This window comes from Hesperophylax consimilis, chromosome 28 (genome assembly GCF_061612785.1).
Source record: "Hesperophylax consimilis isolate HC1 chromosome 28, BYU_Hcon_1.0, whole genome shotgun sequence".
In the NCBI taxonomy this organism is placed as follows: Eukaryota; Metazoa; Arthropoda; class Insecta; order Trichoptera; family Limnephilidae; genus Hesperophylax; species Hesperophylax consimilis.
Genome location: NC_142863.1, coordinates 18,619,644 through 18,641,099, shown reverse-complemented (window position 1 = coordinate 18,641,099; position 21,456 = coordinate 18,619,644).

Sequence of the window (21,456 nt, the reverse complement as noted above, 5' to 3'; positions counted from 1 at the left end):
GATCTACTTCCCTTATACAAATTAAAATATAGTCACGTCACCCTATCCCCAACAATAATAGAAGGGATTGGAATCCTTAAAAGTCATTCCAATCTCCCGGCCCGAACTGTCAATAATATGTTCAATGACATTATTTCATCTAAATGGCCCAACTTTTCTCTTTTATTTACTGATGGATCCAAATCTCCCGACTCTCCTAACTGTGGTATAGGTATTAACGTTTACCACGATAATTCTAAGGACAGAATATTTCATTCAATTTCAAATCAATTTTCAATATTTTCAGCCGAGTGCATTGCAATAATAGAATCTCTCAAATATATAATCAAAAATAATTTTGAACATTCCCTCATTCTCTCTGACTCTCTCAGTTCCCTCCAAAAACTTAAATCCAGTCCTCTTCTTCATCCTGATGATCACTTTATATGCCTTATTCGAGAGATGATAGCCTCCATTCAAAGCTCTGGTAAAACTGTAACTCTGATTTGGATTCCTGGACATGTTGGTGTCATGGGTAATGATATTGCGGATGCCTTGGCAAAACAAGGAGCGTCCAACCCTGTTGTTACCCTCGTAAACCACGTTCCCCTATCTGACATTTTTTCCATCATCAAAGATAGATCCCGCAATGTTTGGTCGGAGTATTGGCACATTGCTAGTCAATCCAAGGGAGCTTGCTATGCCTCAATACAAAGGACTATCCCATCAAAACCCTGGTTTCAGCAATTCCCTCATTTTTCCAAAAAATAAATTTCTTCACTCATTCGAATGAGGATCGGACATTGTTCCGTTCCTTCCCATCTTTTTAAAATTCACGTCCTTGACTCCCCAGATTGTACATTCTGTGGTCTAGAAGTGGAAACTTTAGATCACATATTTTTTGGTTGTCCCTCTCTAAACAAATATCCTCTCTTCTATCAAGCCTTATCTAAAATTGCCTCCCCTCCATTCAACATCTCATCTCTTCTAAGTCTGAACTCGACTCCAATTTTCATTATAATTTTGAAATTTGCCTATTTAAATAAAATATATATTTAAATTCACCTTTCATTTCTCAATAATTTTAAATGATGGCCAAGAACACCCTTGAAGGGTGAAAACCAGAAATAATGGAAAAAAAAAAAAAAAAAAAAAACACAATCAACAGGAATATTTCTGAAAGCTGTTGCGCTTGTTTACCTCTGTATTTTGGGATATTGATATACGTAATCAATTTTCCAAGAAATCCACAATTGTTACCCACAATGCCAAGGTTTTTTTTCCAAATGTTATTATTAATCGCTAACGTTGAAAATATTAAATATTTGGTTGTTACTATTGATGCAAATCTACATTGGAAATCGCAAATAAATAAAACCATTCTCTAAATTAAGATATGTATTTTACTTACCTATTTTATAGACTTAAGGAAGTACTCAATATTAATAAAAAGGAAATGATCTATTTTTCTCTAGTGCAATCTGTAATAATTTACAGCATTTATTAAGCCTTTACAAATAACTCAAAAGCGCATTATTAAAGTTATATATGTATAATAAAAATAGAACATTCTCGACTGACTTATTTATACAAAGAAACTAAAATATTTATTATTCGCAAAAAGAAAAATTAAAATAGAATGAGCAAAAGGACTAATAATGTATTTTACACTGCTCAAATTAATGCATGCACAAAGCTGTGTTATTGGTCTGCGTACCAGAACAAATTAATGCATCCACATAGAGGTGTTATTGGTCTGCGTACCAGAACAAATTAATGCATGCACATAGCGGTGTTATTGGTCTGCGTACCAGAACAAATTAATGCATACACATAGCGGTGTTATTGGTCTGCGTACCAGAACAAATTAATGCATGCACATGGCGGTGTTATTGGTCTGCGTACCAGAACAAATTAATGCATGCACATAGCGGTGTTATTGGTCTGCGTACCGGAAAAAAATTAATGCATGCACAAAGCTGTGTTATTGGTCTGCGTACCAGAATAAATTAATGCATCCACATAGAGGTGTTATTGGTCTGCGTACCAGAACAAATTAATGCATCCACATAGAGGTGTTATTGGTCTGCGTACCAGAACAAATTAATGCATCCACATAGAGGTGTTATTGGTCTGCGTACCAGAACAAATTAATGCATGCACATAGCGGTGTTATTGGTCTGCGTACCAGAACAAATTAATGCATACACATAGCGGTGTTATTGGTCTGCGTACCAGAACAAATTAATGCATACACATAGCGGTGTTATTGGTCTGCGTACCAGAACAAATTAATGCATGCACATAGCGGTGTCATTGGTCTGCGTACCAGAACAAATGAATGCATGCACATAGCGGTGTTATTGGTCTGCGTACCAGAACAAATTAATCTTCAACCAAAACAAATACAAATGGATAGTAAAATATCATATACACGGTGTCCGGAAACTCGTAGTACAAGCGGGAAACTGGAGAATCTACACCACATGGGGAACCCAAATAAACATAAAGTTTTTTGATTTGAGCATTTTCACCAAAAAAAAAAAACCAAAAAAAAATATTTTTCGGCTATTTTAGGGTTAAAGTTTTTTTTGGTGTTTAGGGTTGAACAACAGATGTTTTAACCCTGCAGAGCAGAAATATTTTATGATTACACCGGATTAAATGAAGGGTGATTTCAAAATAATGCTTCAAATCCGAGTTTCTTCATTTGTTTTACTTTCAAATAGTTTTAATTAGTTGGGTACTTTGATCTTCAGTAATAATTTATAATAATTTGATTAAAAAAAAAATTAAAAAAAAAAAAAAAAATCAACTTCTAACTCGATTTACTCGATAACGAAAGCTCAAATCAAAAAAAAATATACTACAAAATCGACTCCAAATGTGATGTAGATTCACTAGTTTCCCGCTTGTACTACGAGTTTCCGGACACCCTGTATATACTATGTAAAAGAATTAAAATTATGGCTGAATGATTTACATGTTGAAACACTGCTCATATAAATTCTTTGCAAACCTTCATGTTTTATTTTTCACAACAGCATGTGTTATATACCATCTTGTTATTGTATTTAAAAAAAAAAAGAAAATAAAATAAAAATTTTATCAAAAAACTTTATGTTTCACTTTTTCATAACAATATTACATAAACATAACTTAAAAATTTTACATTACAATTTGCTTGATGATATATTTTAGTATTTTATTTTGTTTAATAAGTTGATACGAGATAATAATAAACCAAAATTCCGCCACTGGAAACACGCCAACCAGACTTCAGGCGCAGCGCCGGAACGGATCGGTTCGAACGCTACGACGGCGGGTCATCCGGCCGCCGCGGCCCGATTGCTGCCCGAGCACGATAGACACATGGTCGTGTTCGAACTCCATCAAACAGGCTGACTTTTGGAACAAAAGTCAGTTCTCCCGAAGCTGCAGACTCCAGCTGTTACCAGCAGTTAGCTGCCAAAACTACCACGGACTATCCGACCGTGGAAGTTCCCCTCAGGATAAAAGGATGCGCCGTGTGTAAAAGCAAATTCCAATAGACTGAATTCAGTGATATATTTTTTGAGCCCCATTGATACCTCCCCCAATTACTCAATACCATTTGATTTTAAGTTCAATTCCTTTTGTAATAACTAAAACACAAGGACGCTTCAGTCACAAGCTGTTTATTGTAGAGCATAAATAAAACATTTACTAGATCGATATCTTCGGGCTTTTTGTATGAAACAAATTGGTCCTAAAAAAGCATAGATATGCCAATATATAGACAGTACAATTCTCATTCGGAGCCTACTTATTAAGAGATGTGCAAAATGGGTACCCAAAACTATTTGAAATGCAAAATGGAAATGGGTCAAAACTTTTCCATTTGAAAATGCAAAATGCAAAATGGTTTTTAGAAAAGCACTTCCATTTGAAATGGAAATCCATGAATCCATTTCAAATGGAAATGCTTTTCTAAAAACCATTTTGCATTTTGCATTTTAAGTGCTTTTCTCAATGCATTTTCCATTTTAAATGCTTTTTTGCAACATTCTTCCTACTATCTCCACTCATTTTTTTTCATAAGCCCCAAATATCAGTCGGTCCTCAACCTCGATTTGAAATAAAGCACATCTCTGCTTATTATACTATCCACCAATGAAAAACTCTGAAAGTTTATTCCATAGACATAGAGTTAGGCAATCATATGACGTCATAAAGTTTCAGTTCTAATTTTCGATTGGAGTTATACCCCCTGTTGTAGAGTTTGAAAATTTGAAGAGAAATAATGCATCAGAAAACAAAATAACACTGTTTATCATGGTAAAATTAAAGTGACATCTGTTGACAATAATATATAACTTTAAAATTAAACATAACTTGAATTTTAAAAAGGTGAGAAGAATCGGAACAATGTCCAATCCCATAATATAAAGCCGTCATCAGGATGTTGCGTTAAAACGAAATTAACTTTTCACTTAAAGCCTATGAATACGTAAGACAAAAGTTTGCCTCATAAACACACCAAAAAAGGTACATATCTGTAGATGATATAGAGTTTTAATGCACTAAAGGTAAAAGTTAACCAACCGACTACAGTATTGTATGCAATTTGGTTATTTATGAGATGGCTTTTAGGTGGCATTTGAAGTGGGATGGTACCCAGATGCATGGACATGTAGATATCCTAAATACAGTGAAGGATGGAGATTATCTACCTGAGGCTAAAGTAGTTTTAGTTTTTTTTAGTAACTGCTATCAATTGGTCCATACAACGGGGCTCGAAATAGTATCATTGGCTTTTGACAGATTCCCAGCCAACGTTACGATGGCAAAACAGCTAGGGTGTTTATTAGATATTGGTGAAATGAAAACTAGCTTTGATCACCCTGTTTCAAAACAATCCGAACTGTGTTTTTGATGCATGTCACATTCTGAAATTAGTTTGAAATGCCTTTGAAGCAATTTTCAAAGATTTCAAATCAAATGGTGCAAACGCTCGGTTCGGGTTTCAGTTAGTAAATGTATACGTACCATAAGACTCGTTGAAAAGGAGAAAAAATTGCAGTATCTTTCTGCATATAAGATTGGTCAAGACCACATTGAACTTATAAAAATTGTAAGTCATTGCAAGAAATATCTATACATATTAAGTTGCTCGTCTGCAGTGAAAAAATAAATTTTTCTACCGAAAGAAAAAATCTATTAAAATGTGATCAATATCTTGCAAATGAAATAACTAGTCATCGTGGATTTATAAAATTAAAGGATAAAGTTGGTCTTTTTTCCCTTCCATTGATGTTGAGTGTTGAGTTGAGTTAAGTGATGGTAAAGAACGCCATTTCAGATAAAAATAAACTAAAGTTAAATCAAAAAATAATATTAAACATCAACTAGTAGCCAAAGGGTCCCGTAGTAAGGGTTCAAAGATGGTTTGAAAGGGAGACATGTAAATACGAATGTTAGAGGGAGTGCGCTAATATGGAAAAACGATAATAATTAAGCGAAAATGGTGAAAATACTTCACAAAACACGACTCGTTTGAAATAGAGGAAAAGTCTTTCGGCAAATGCTTTAGTTGCATTTAAAGATACACTAAATTTTTTCATGCCCATATTAAATGATAGAACAAAAGGTGTTTTGTATTATTTTCAGAGCATACTTTGCAATTTTTTTCTATCGAGGGAATTTAATGCCGAAATGTATCGATATTATCTTCAAAAATAACTTTTTTTTTTGGAACTTAAATAATATATCCCTCCCACTGAAGCACAAGGCGATGGGTCGAGAGATCAGTTGGAGAGGTCAAAGGGTCTTCCCAAACCAGCATCTCACAATCTGGCACGCCACGCAGCTAGTGGGCAGGTGTATCCTGAACACACCTCACCGGATGGACCCGGGCACCCCTGCTAAATCAGTGCAGGGGTAATGGCTAATGCCAGTGGATTTATGTATACAATTAGTGAATTGTGTTTGCCACAATGCCAGTGGATTTATGTATACAATTAGTGAATTGTGTTTGCCACAATGCCAGTGGATTTATGTATACAATTAGTGAATTATGTTTGCCACGATGCCAATGGATTTATGTATACAATTAGTGAATTATGTTTGCCACGATGCCAATGGATTTATGTATACAATTAGTGAATTATGTTTGCCACGATGCCAATGGATTTATGTATGCAATTAGTGAATTATGTTTGTCACAATGGCAATGGATTTATGTATACAATTAGTGAATTATGTTTGCCTCGATGAAATTGGATTTATGTATACAATTAGTGAATTATGTTTGCCACAATGCCAGTGGATTTATGTATACAATTAGAGAATTATGTTTGCCACGATGCCAATAGATTTATGTATACAATTAGTGAATTGTGTTTGCCACGATGCCAATGGATTTATGTATACAATTAGTGAATTGTGTCTGCCACGATGCCAATGGATTTATAAGTAATTTAGTAATATTATAGTATGAGTGTTCTAGTTCATTAATAAGGGTCCATGTTTGACAAAACTGGTTTGAATTTTTTAATCCATAACACACAGTCCATTGGGATATGGAATCTCTAAATGGGGTTTTTTGGGAGGCTGAAGGGAGTGGGGAACCGAAGGAGATAAGGAAAGAGGAAGGTTGGGAGGTATCTGGCCATTCAGATCTGGTTACCAAACATGTCTAAACCCATTTAGCATTTTGATTCTAAATGGTGGTCTTTCATCAGGGTGATACTGAGGCAGTGGGACTATACACGGAGACAAGTTACCCCTGATGTAACACTAGTATTGGGAAAATAATGTACTTATATATACGTATTTCTGCATTATGTAAAATTTTGACTTGTATCATGTCTGTAAAAGCCCTATTATCTCAATTTCAATTTAGCGAATTTTAGCACTAAACATGGCTAAATCAATTTCAAGAAAAGTTTCCATTCTGAACGGCGGTATCCCACCCTTTTTGAGGAGTATCCACCGCTTAACTTCAATTATCATCTGCCCCGATGATGGACACTGTTAGACTGTCCAAAACTCTGACTCTGAAAAAGGATAAAGAATAAAGCAAAAAATTATTATCATAAAGCATTTATTCTTAGATATTAGCAATAATCTCCTCCAATATTGTACTGGGAACTAAAAATATACAAATGAATAAAATTTTGTACACAATGTATTATGGCCTTCAATAAAATTGTGCTTTAATAAAAATCTTCTATTCCATGAATAATTAATTATTCTAAGCGAAATTAATTTAAAAAAAAAACAATGATAATAATTATGTCTCGCGAAATTTATCAAATGGTGCAACGAGTTTTCAAATACTAGATAGGTACCTACTTTATTTCAAAATGAGATGTTAATTTGTTACAAATAGAAAAATGCGAGGAAATATATATCTCAAATTAATTATTGGAAAGCATTGTGACATATCGGCGTTAATTTCATTATTTTATGAAAATACACTTTTTGCAAGTCACGCTTTCAAATATTAAGACAAATTATTTGTATACGTACATACGCAATATGAATATGAAATAATTTTGTGCGTATACGTACATACGCAATATGAATATGAAATAATTTTGTGCGTATACAAAATTCAATTCTTTCAAGAAAGCCATAAAAATACAATATTGGTTTGAATCACCGATACAGTATTTTTAGCATAACTTGCAAAAGTGTATTTTCTTAAAATATTTAAATTAACGCCATCTATAAACGCATAGCTTATAACGTACGTTACGTTTACTCTTGACAACATTTTTGATGCCACTAGCGCAAAAGTGCTTTAACCCAAATTTATTCAATTTGCATTCAACTTAATGGTACGTATACATTTGCGAACCGAGACAAGAATTACGGGAAAGAAACGAAGCAAGTGAAAGCGGCGTTTCGCACCGTTTGCGGTTGCATCATTCTTTTCCCATAAGTTGAGGTTCAGTTCGCCAGTTCGGCTCGCGTAAGTATACATAGCATAATGTCTTTCGTGGATTTCTTTATTTGAAAGATTTGAAAATGTCAAAGTTTGTGCATGTTTTTAGGTTAGACCACTATTGCAAAGTAAGTGACTACGGCGCCATCTTTGTTTTCCTTCTTAAAATGAGGATTGATGACTTTTCTCTCTGACTTACGACTTTTCCACAAATGGGTGTATATTAGAGCAATAACTCACAATAATCATTCTTCGCTATTGATAACATTTATCGACTCGAGAGATTTTCGGCATGTTATAACAAGTTTGCAAAAATGTTTTGAGTGTATAACCAATCGCTCAAGTGGATGTAGGAAGCCATTTTGCGAATCAATTGCCGCCATATTTCAATTTAATGTTGACAGGCGTAATAGATTTGTTATGAAATGCTTAAGATAGTTGAAAAAAAGTACCATGTATATCTTTTAAACACGTTACATATTTGTTAGGTCTCGGAGTTGAACTATTTAACAGAACTTTCTACTTTTGTTATGTCTATGGCGTCACATTATAAGATTATACCTAAATGCTTAAAACATCTAATAGAAAATCAACATTCAGTTATAGGCAATCTTACATTGTAAGTATAACAATAATAATATTACTTACTAACATTCAATTACATAATATATACACTGAACAAAAATATTATAACAATCAACATTGCTGGTTTTATCACTGGTTTCACATTGTATATAATATCTTATATTCTTCCTCTCATATTACATACACATACGCTGGGTACCCTAGAGGTTAGGCAGATAAATCAGAGCGCCACACTCTCTCGTCGCATCTTAAAACATGCGCTCGTAGGTTGGATTTATCAAACTTCATCATATTGAACCATGATGACTACTGAATTATAATTATTAAATCACAATTACAGTCCCCCGTTAAACACCAATTCTCGGTCTGTTTCAGCTGCAATAATGTATAATGTTTATGTTGTAATGACTGTTAGCTGGTTAAAAAAAAAGCCGAGATTCGACATTTAACGGGAACCTTTTAAATGTCAAAAATTCAAAATGGTGCTGATCTTCGATTTTACGGTCAACAAAAAATTTAATGAAGTTTGATATACCCAAACCTTAACATGAATTTTAGTAAAATATCATTTAAAATGTGAGTAAAACTTTGGTAAAAATACAAAAAAAAAAATTATAAAGTTATAGATGTCATGTTAACCCATAGGGGACGGAGCGCTGCATTTGCAGTGTTGAAGAATAGTGCCCATGCACGGTACAAAGCACTGCAATTGCAGTGTCACTTTATCAAGTATGGTATTATCTACGATCTACTATTTAACAAAAAAAAAAAATTATTTAGTATAGTTTCTTGCCGGCTCCTACGGGTTAAATAATATATATTGAAAAAAATTACAATAATATCAATTTTTAAATTGTAAATTATTTAAAAATCATCAAATAATGATTTACGTATTATTACATACGAAATTATGTGCTACTTATATTTAAAAAAAGTCTTTAGTGACTTTATTTATGGTTTTAAATTAGTTTATTATTGAGGAATGTGATGTACTATGCATTCTAAAAATGCATCATTAAATATTTTACAAATCTACATCATAATAATGATTTCATTAAAAGATTGCATATTTTTAGGTTATTGCTTGTTAAGATTTATATATTTGAATGCACCATTTTGTTGATTACAATAATAATTATGAATTAATTAATTAACGCAAAGCATTTCAATGTACACACATTATATAATATCTAGATAGGTACATATTAACTCAGAAGATAACAATAATACACTTAGCAGATAAAAACTTCAATGGTTCTTTTTGAAAATAACAGAGGGCGCCACTTCCGTTAACAACAATCCTAAACTGTACAGTCTTTGAGATAATAATAATATCAGACAAGTTCCAGACATTTCAATCCAAACAGATTAATAGGTTTAGTTTGTTGTTGAGTTTAAATTGTTTGCGTCCTCAAAATTTAGTGGCAGCAAATCTGTAGTAATGTAATATTCTTTAAACGATTTTTATCAACATATAGACAACATTATATAAGGGTGCAGAAAGATTCTATCGTATAGCTTTCAAGTCGATTTCAACTGTCTAATATCATTGCCAACTGCAGGCTAACTAACTAACTAACCATCATATCGATCCGCAGGGATAGGCAGAGAGGATAGACTGCCACACGTCTCTGTCTTGGCACACACTTCTTGCTTCATTCACATACATAAAATTCTGTTTTTCGGATTCTTAACAAGACCCAACTTCATTTGGTCGTGCCATGTCTTCCTCAGGATTCCGACTCCTCGTACCATTCACTTCAGAGTCATGTATTCTCCTTAAACTTCTTTCTCCGTTCATCTGCTCCACTCGTCTAATCCATGAAGGTGTCCCTTTTTTAAGCTTGTTCACTATGATTTCTTCAGCTTTGCATTATTTCCAGATATCCACATTTGCCACACGGTCAAAAACCCCCGAGGAATCTCACTTTTAAAGCATTCAGTCTACTTTCATCCTCACTGGCATACATCAGGGTCGGTATCAGCCCTCCATTGTGGACCGCTAGCCTCACTTTTTTGGGTGCTAGCATAAGTCAGGTAATCAGCGATAATATCGATAAAGACCTTTAATGTTGCAAATAATTTTAAGACTTTCATACAATACCTCCTCGTGGGGGTCTAGCAGGGGACAAATCGATAACTTAAAAATATTGGGGATCGATAGGCTTAACTGACGACGATTTTATACAGATTTCCTAAACACAGTTGCGCATGTTAAGCTTGTCAATAGCCAAGCCGATATTGACAACGAAATAAATAATAAATCGCCTTACGATGACAAAACGGGCGGGCTACATCAAAATACGAATAAATTGACAATGTCGAATTGAAATCCACTCACTTTAATAAAAATTTGCCACTAAAAAAGGCGTTAATTGGTCAATGAGGTTTGTGGCCATAACTAGTGATATTTCGAACAAATTTCTGAATTCAGTTTCTCCAGGCTAAAACGGATTCGATTGATCGCGTATACGACGTCTTTCAACTTTACGAGCTTTGTTAATCTATCTCCGTTCATCAATAAGCCAGTAATTTTGAATAACGAACGACATTATTCAAAAAGTTGTCTACATATACACAGTTATCCGAAACTCGGTGACAGCCAAGACGCCGTCCTTAATTAGGCGGCTTTTGTCTACCGCCTGGCGGATTCAATTGCCGACTGTGCTCGCACGTACCGCCTAATAAGCACAGATGAAGGAATTAGTCAATATCATATTGATATAGAGTTTGATTGATCGACCGTGTTAGACCCCCTGATGCCTTTTCCTATGATAGGTAAGCGACCATCAAAGAACTAACCAATGTAATTCTATTTGAACTGAGAACATGTTACTGTAAATTCAAATCTTAAAAACATGTAACACAAATTTTCGGAGTTGTAATGTAAAAAAACACTTAGTTTTGAATGTTAACGCTTAGTTTTTATGGCAGTACAGATAATACTAGGTAGTAGGCAATTTCTTAGACACACAAGCAAAACTAAATTGCTATTCGTCGTTACGCCGGCAATATCTGTTAAGTGACACCATATCCAAAATATTATTTTTCCTGAATAAATTGTATAAATAATTGTGACATGAATCAGTAATTTATTTTATGTGTACTATGTCAAGGGCTACAAAAACATACAAATAATTCTAGGCCTTAAAGTCAAACAAAGTTATCTACAAAAAAACACATCAATAATTCAAGAGCTTAAAGTCAAACAACGCTATCCACCAAAATATACCAATAATTCGAGGGCTTAAAGTCAAACAACTTTATCTGCCAAAACATACCAATGATTCGAGTGCTTAAAGTCAAGCAATGTTATCTACAAAAAGACATACCAACAAATTAGTATTGCTATGTTTTTTGTAGATAACTTTGTTTGACTTTAAGCCCTCGAATAATTGGTATGTTTTTTCATGGATAACGTTATTTGAATAAAGGCCTTAAATTATATGTATATTTTTTGTAGATAACATTTTTTGATGTAATTTTATTTTCGTTTTCATCGTAAAATCAATAATATTTAAATTTTAAAAATTGATAGAGATGCATACATTTTTTATGACACCAACAATTTTTGAAATGTGACTTAACAGATATTGTTGGCGCGATGACATATTGCTAGACAAATGTACATAATATTTTTTTACAATAATTTATATATATTTAATAATAATGTAGATGTGAACTATTTGACACATTATTCAAATTTCAAATTGCTAGACAAACATTTTAACAATTTACAATCATTCTCTTTCTCATATCAAATCACAAGGCTTTTCATATACGTATATGGTTATGTGACTGTAATGTATTTATTTAAATGGCTGTTAACCCCCCATTATCACGCCCGATAAAGTTACCCTCTTGGTGCCATTGCACAAACACATTGTTAACAGTTATATGCTTGGTATTTCGTAAATGTATTGTAGGGTAAATTATAGGGAGTTTACATCTCCCGAAAATAATGACAACATTACTTTTACCCACATTCATGTGAATCTGTGCGCGATACCTCGCGCGGCAAATAATTCATTCTCTCTCCAGCGGTCTCAAATTCTCATTTTTACACACTGAGAGTCATCACTTCACCTTGGATTCTGCGGATTGGAGAACCACAGAATCATTCAGCCAACAGTCCATTTAAATTGGCGATAATCACAATTCTCCAAAGTATTAATAAATAAATCAGGCTCCGAATAACAATATGCAGGGTGTATCGGCACGTACCCAACAAATTTTAACCAGCGATTCCTGAGCATATAAGGAGTAAAAAATGTTAAAGCCACTTTGCTGTTTGGTAACGTTGTTTTTAATAAAAAAATTATCAGTCATATTTTCACCACATGTCACCACTGTTTTATCCTTTGTCAAAGTTTGAAAACCCATCTGGCAATATTTTATTCGAATTCCGAACCTTTAACCTATATTGGCGCACTTTTACAATCACAACGAAATGGCACGGCACCATTCGTCTCATTTCTAACTATTATTATTTAGTGTGTGCGAAAGAGCGAAGACGCTTTTCGATATACTTGCTTATAACAGCTGTTGAATACGAAAAGCAATGCCAATGACAGTGATGTAGTGTGGAAATTTTTATTTTTTTTGTTTTTAATTGAAAAAAAAATGCTACCGGACAGCAAAGTGCCCATAACATTTTTTACTCCAAATGTGCTAAGGAAAAGCTGGTTAAAGTTTGTCGGGTTAGTGCCGATACACCCTGTATAACAATATCATTAACACATTTTGGCCGGGTATTTATTTCGCAGAGTCGAAAATCGAATATTATTTGAAATGCAACTCAATTAACCTCGTAATATGTTTATTACGGTCCGCCTATCGACATTTGCTCATACCTACTTTCTTTAAATACGTCCGACATCTCTCGCTCGCTTGCACATAGGAGTTGAGTGGGTGCGGAACGGAGAAAGAGATTCGAAGCAGGTTTCACGGTCATAAAAACCCTCATTCCAGGAATTGAATTATTTCACTAACAAATAATATACTATCCTTTTGTTGAAATACCGATGTAAACGAAAGGCACGAAAATAAATTTTAAAAAATACTTGCATTACGATTCGATAATTATGTACATATTGTTGGGACCTTTACAAAGAGATTGGTATATAATATTCATATAAAAACATTGAATAATTCCGTCTTTTCTGCCATTGAAATGAGGCCGGCGCAAAAGATAGAACCACCCTTCCCGGCATCAAGCATCAATCGACCAAACGGGTAGAACTACCTTTCCCGGCCGAAGTGTGTTAATACATTAATACTTTCTACAATATATTTGGTAAACGCTGGCCCTTACACGACCATTTAGACAAACTTATATATGAACTGATGGGCCACGATAAATTAAGTGATTTGCAGTCATACTTAGTAATGTTGACAAATAACCGATATCTACATATATAAAAATTCAGCCAGCGTATGTTTGTGTTCGCAAGACTCGAAATCTAGTCACCCGATTACGATGAAAATTTCAAAGTTTGTTCTCATTAGTGCCAGGAGTGTTTTGAATGGTAAAAGATGTCGGGGACACCCGAGGAATACTTAACGCAATATCTATGTATTGGAATGAGACACAGAGTCGAATTAATCTCAATTTTATGTAGTTTTTTAACAGTAACATTGTGGTATACAGTAGTGAATGGTGGTAGAAGTCGGAGACGCCGAGAAAGACATTAGCAATAGCTGCGGGGTCCACGTGTTGTTGATAAAACTTTTATCGATGTGTTTGTGCTGAGGCCCTTGGAAAGACAAAATATGTCATCATATTGGCATCATGAGTGGCTTTATTATCAATATGTATAATATATTATATATTTTAATGAGGATATATCTTATCTTACCTTGTTAACGAGTAAAAATCAATTTTCAGTAATTTTATAACAAAGCAATACGTAAAAAAACAGATTTATATCCATTTGGTTTTACATTTACCACAAAATGGTCATTCAGGAAACAGGGTACTAAAAATCTAAATCATTTAGAAACACATCTACATGATAAGCTATTTAAATAGTATAGTAATACATAATAACGTTAATACAGCCGTATCTCCCAAGTTATTACTAACGCTAGGGTATTTATTACATAGAGATTAAAATGTAACAGTGTCATCAAATGGTCAATCAGCGCCATTTTGGTTTTTTGACATTTGAAAGTTCTCCATTAAACGCTGTTATAGTTAGTTATCAGCTGATCACAATTTGATAGAAAACTGAAACATACCTAGAAACGGCGTTTAACAGGGACCTTTCAATTGTCAAAAAACCAAAATGGCACTTAGGATGGGTTGTTTCGGAGAATTTGAACAATTCATCAAATTTCAACGTTCATTTTCGGGTTCTGTTAATCCTTTTAAAGTTCTGATATTATATCACTATGGGCTAGTTGCTTGACATAACTGAAATAATAACAGAACTTGAAAAAATCTTTCACAGAATTTGAAAATTAACTTTGAAATTTGAAGAATTGTTCAAACTTAAAACTGTCCTTAGGACGGGTTGTTTCGGAGAATTTGAACAATTCATCAAACTTCAACATTCATTTGTTCTGTGAAAGATTTTTTAAAGTTCTGTTATTATTTCAGTTCTGTCAAGCAACTAGCCTATAATGATATAATAACAGAACTTGAATAGGACTTTCACAGAACTTGAAAATGAATGTTAAAATTTGATGAATTGTTCAAATTCACCGAAACAACCCGTCCTTAATTGGTATTTTGATGACAATGTTACATTTAAATTTAGTAAATTTTGTCAGAGAGAATATTGTGCTATATTCACATATCTCTCGCAATTACATTATATTTTATAATTAACATTTAAATATTATTTATTTACATTCTAATAATATTATTAAAACAAAATTTCATTTGAGTATTAATTTCAATCTAAACAGAATGATATGCCGAAAGTATTGTGGTCAGTAATTTCTGAACGGGGTTTATTGTTTATTTTTTACGCTACCAAAATATACGGAGGAAAAATATAATACTATCATGTGCTTACGGATATTGTGGATTTGTATATTTATACTAACTACGTACATATTACACTATCGTACATTTTAATTTAATTTTTTTTTACAGAGAGAGTCTTTGCTATGAAATGCTACAGCGGTATATCATAAAAGTACAATAATATAATTACTGTGAAACAATAATAATAATAAGAAAAGTTCAGTTTTATGTATTTTTTTGTTGTGTTTTCCATTGCTGACACTTTAACCCATTTATTACTTTATTACATACTTTTTTAAATATTAACTTCACACAAAAGGTTCTGACCAAAGATATTAGAAGAACGAGATGTGCTATGAGCAGTTCGTACTGAGTGGAATTGTTTTGCCGAGTGTCGCCGGTTTTGTTCACCAATACTACTGCACACCTTCGCTTACGCTAAGGTATCCGCACTAATACATAGAAAAGATTTCTGTGCGTACACGTCCCGATACCGTTCAAAGTACCCTAATTAGGTAGTACTCCGGCTACGGTCCGGCGGCCAACATAGCATATCTCGTTCTTCTAATATCTTTGGTTCTGACATATTGGAGAATGCTGTCTGCTTTAACTGTTCGAACATGTGACGTTTCGATGCTAGGCACCCATGTACATGGCACTTTTTCATTAATACACGTTCGCAAGACAAGTGTTGTGACGTCCGCGTATGAGTTACGGCCGCTCGCAACTCAACCCCTGTGACATCAGCATACAACGGGTTAAGGAAAGCAAGCAGGGAACTACGGTCAAAATACCCAAGTTGTAGACGGGAGGAAACCAAAATGCCAGACATTCCACAGATAAGCTGTTGAACATAGTAACAAATCGTAAAAACAACCAATTCTTTTGCAGTAAATGTTAACTCTGTACAAGTGCCGGGTATATGTTTGGAGTATCTGCTAATTTAAACTGGGAGCCAAGAGGATCAATGACACTCATTCTATTAAAAAACCAGTACAACAAACACAGCATTCTGCATAGAAATAAGTTGGGTTTTGAGTTTCGTGATGAAAGCTATTATTCTGTCGTCATCTACAAAACTGAATATAAGTTAACCCTTTAAGTGCGGTACGCTGATATATCGGCGTAACACTTTATGCCTCTTGAGTGTGGCGTGCCGATATTTAAGCTGGGTCATAGAAAACATTGACACAGCGTGGGAAACACGTGCCCCTGTAACCTGCTCATTTGACATGGCAAATAACTTTAAAAAATATAATAATTATGAAATATTAGTCATAAAAATAATAAATATTTTCATGGATTATTGAAGCTTGTTTTGAACTATGAAAAAAAAATATTCAAGTGCCTAAAACTAACTCAACTTTGTAGAACAAAGTAAAAAATACCAAATGTAATTCATTTCAAATTCATTACATTTGGTATTCATCAAATCGGCTCCTTTAAGTTTTTGATCAAATTGTGAAAAGAATTTGATCGATATCTGAAACGGGTCAAGAATTGGTGTTTAACGAGTTACGTTAAAATATCAAAAATTTTGAATGGCGTTGATCGCCAATTCGATGCGTCAACAATCGTGATGAAATAATCTATTTAAAAAAAAATAGATTCAATCGGCTAGAGAACGTGTTTGGTACACGATAGGTTAAAAGTTTGTTAAAAACATGGCACAATTTTTTATCAAACATCAAACAGTAGTGTGAAAAAACACAGGGCAAGAATATTGTGGCTTTACAGAATTAAAATACAAATGTTTTTTACAGTAAAAATCTTTGGTGTTTTTTGATTATAATTTTTTTAAACATAATAAACTAAATTTTGTACTTTTAATTAAATAAATAATAATATTATTATGTGACCATTAATATTGCATATAGCAGGCCCTTGCAGCATTAAAAATGACCTGACATTGAATAATTTGGTTACAGTCTGTCAAATAAATGTAGAAAAAATGTAGGGTGTAAGCAAATGTTTAAATTGCTTTAACCTTTGGATCAGAAAATTGTCAAATACCATTGAACATTGGCCGAAAACTTATAGAACTGCGCAAAAATTATCTTGAATGAGTTTTGCGCAAATATTGGAAGTAAAATAAAAACTACGATTAAATTTTTTCAGTTTTTTTCTGTCAGATTTTTTTTTTATATAGGAGACGGTTGACGTAAGGTTCCCGTGAGCACTTAGGCCATAGGCCCATTGTGCTCTCTCCCATTTTACCTCAATCCTTTAACAACAACCCAGTCCCTTTAATAAAGTTCACCAGGGTTGTCATTGGGTATGTGGCTATGTCTTCTGGTTCTACTGTATGTCTCTCCAGGTATCTGAGCCTAGTTCCCACCAGGGCAGGACATTGGCACCATAGGTGAATTGGAGTCTCTTCATCCTCTTCACATTTCCTGCATCTGTTGGTGTTTTGCACTCCCAACAACTGCTCGTGTCTCCTGAGATGGCAGTGTCCTGTTAGTAGTCCTACCAGTTCCCTCGGTGAGTTTCTGTCCATATTGAGTAGTTGTCTGGTTTGCCTTGGGTCTGGTCTGTTTATGAGTACTTTGGATTGCCTTATTCCGGGTGCCCTTTTCCATTCCTCCCAGTGCCGGGATTTGACCCAGTGTAGCAAGCTGCTACTCCTACGGCCGGTTTGGATCCAACAAGTGGTGCTTTCGCCCCTTTCCTTGCTAGTCCATCAGCCCGCTCATTGCCCTCAATTTCTGTCAGATAGTATCTTATTGATATAAATTGCATGTTTATGGCTTAAGACGTTTTCCCAGAAAGGCTTACATTATCTAAAAAAAAATTGTAAAATTCTCATTTGGAAAAATTGTCAAAAACACTGGCTTTAAACCACAGTTAGCAGTTTATATGTTTCCATATTAATTTCGGAGGTTTGATTCTTTTAATGAGCGCTGCCGAATTCAAAACCGAAAATCTTCATCGCTCGAGACATTTATTTTGTAAATACCCCATCGTTAATAGTGGTTAATTATTGTAAGTCAAATAATTGAACGGAAAAATTATATTTATGTATATGAAGAAGAGTGTCTGTGGCGGTGTGGATTCGATTATTATACAAATCTAAAGTTTTATTCCGAGATTGATGAAATTTTGCACACTTGACCTTTAAAACAAGAGGAAGGTACCTTTATGTCCAACAGATGGCACTGTTTTTAAAAAAATCTTCATTTTGCCTGTCACATGTGACATCTATATAATATAGGTATAATATAAAAACACACACGTATTCGAATGCAATATTATGTCAAAATTTCAAAGCAATCGGAGAAGAACTTTGGGAGATTTAAGATTTTGAACCAACGAACATTTACATTTGTATTTATTTATAGATATCAATGAAGAGATCATTTTTGGTGCTGCAGTGGCCAATCTATTTAATATATATCACTGTTATTACCTATGCTAATATTAAATATAATTATTATTACAAATCATTAACTAAAATCAATTATAGTAATCACAATATTTTATGTTGACAAAGGCAAGTTTAGCATCATGTTAGTAACACAATAACTCTTAACTCCTCGGGCTAATTTGTTCAGCTTTGGGAACAAACAGATATATTATCCACAGAGCTCATATGGTCTCATAGAAATCGTTGTATCTCCCTTACCCTCATGGTTAGAAATATGAACTAAACGATGTTAGAAAGAGAAAGCACCAAGCTTTATATTCAAATATGGAAATTAACCACAGAATTATTAAAATGTACACCTCTATGATACTAAAAGTTCCAACTGCAATTTGAGAAAAATTTATGAAACTTTTGTTACATAATTACTTTTATATGAAACGACAAAAAAGTGAAGTGGCAGAAATGTTAATAATACATTTTTAAAATAAAATGTGTGTTTTTTTTTCATTGTCAGTAATTTTAATTTAGTGTTTAAACGAAAAAACGTAAAGTGAGCCATTTTTTAAACATTCTTATGTTTGATTTTAAAATTTTAATATTTAAAATATTATAAGTTTATTTTGAGAAATAAAATTTGAAAGTGTATTTCATCACCTTTCCTACTACCACCACAGTAAGCGGAGAATGTTGCTTGTGTTATGATGAAGGACCCAAACGCGATGTCAACTCAGCCACCGACCAGTGTACATTTTAATTCTTCTGTTATTAACTTCTAGATTTGAATATAAAGCGTGGTGATTTCTCTTTCTAACACCATTTAGATCATATTTATAACCACAATAACTGAGACACAACGATATGAGAACATATGAGCCGTTCTCAAAAGCGAACAAATTAGCCTGGGGGGTTAAAAAAAATTAACCCTTCAGTACTTTCACCACATTTGTTCAGTTTGCAATATTTTCTGTGTATTTCAAATGCGCTATATACATCCAATTTTTTAATTTTCCGTAAAAACTAATACTTATTTAGAAACTAGATAAAATTATCTTTCCGGTGTATGCATTTAAAATACACATTACTATTTCTAAATAATAAAATTTTAATATCAAACGTGAAAAATGTTGTCAAAAAAACGCTAACCACATTTTTACTTAATTTTTTACTCCAATCATAGAAAAATTGAGAGAACACGATATTTCGAAAACATGTTCCTTTTGTTTAGAGAATTTGTAAGAAAACTGTACCTTCACTTTTATCTCGTTCATTTAACAAAATATAAGAAATAATTTTTTAAAGTTAAACCGATTGTTACGATATCGTCGCGAAATACGAATTATTCATTTTGGTTATTTTTAGGATTTTATTAATGGAATCCAGTAAAAATATTTGAGACTAACTGGAAAGAATTATAATTTTTTTCTAATATCAAAAAAATTATGTATTTCCGCATGATAGAAAAAAAGATAAAAAATACTTTTATAAAATATTGACTCCCGGTCATATATGGCCCTAAAAAGCTGGAGGGGTTAATAACAAAATTTTAAAAGTCGGCAAAAGGAAGAACGTAATAATTGTTTTTTAAAAATCAATATTTTTCATATTCACACCATCTACACTAGAGGTGAGGCGTATTTATCGTACCCAGTAAAAGTACCGGGTATTTCCATGCGATACTTTGTACTTGTGATAGATCTCCAAAATACCTGGTTCCAAAATACTAATGAGTATTTTATACCGGGACTAAATATTTTTAATAGGTACTTTTACCAGGTATTTTTGATGGGTATTTTTAGTAGGTATTTTTGATGGGTATTTTTAGTAGGTATTTTTGATGGGTATTTTTGATGGGTATTTTTAATGGGTACTTTTGATGAGTATTTTTAGTAGGTATTTTTGATGGGTATTTTTAGTAGTTACTTCTGAAAGGTAACCGATACTGGAAAAATGTGAGGAATTTTTGTGAGGAATTATGTTTTACAAAAATTCTCTAACAACCCCCCCACCAATGGATTTCGAATAATAAAAGGAGGAATCAAGCCCACGTAGAATATTTGTGGGGAATATGTGGGCAGAATTTATGCGAGTGCATTAGAATTACGTATTCTGAATGAATCCTCAGGTCGGTATTAAATACTTTCGAGTATTTTGTAACCGGTATTTTTACCAGGTATTTTTCTGTGCCTGTACTCATTGTACCCAGTAACGAAAAGTACTCATAGGACCCACCTCTAATCTACACTAGTGGTGCCACCTACTGTAAAGTTAAGAGCGTCAAGCCGTATATAAATGTAAGTTTTAGGGGTAGAGAAAAATATACTTTACGTTAACTACGGCTTATAATATTATGAGGAATAGGTAAATCATTTTAAAGAAAAACTTGCTTACGTAGTGGCGGACAGAACAGATCAAAAATAAATAAATTCAATAATATAGCCATTTATTTTTGGGGTATTATGCAGTGTTGCGCTACCTTCTTCTTTAGCCAACGTTTCGGACAGCATTGCAATGTCCATCATCAGGGCAGATGTGTAATCACATTTGCCATTTGATTACAATATTAAATAAATCACTATACTATTTTTGTTGTTTGTTTTTGGGGTGTTATGCCGTGTTGCGCTA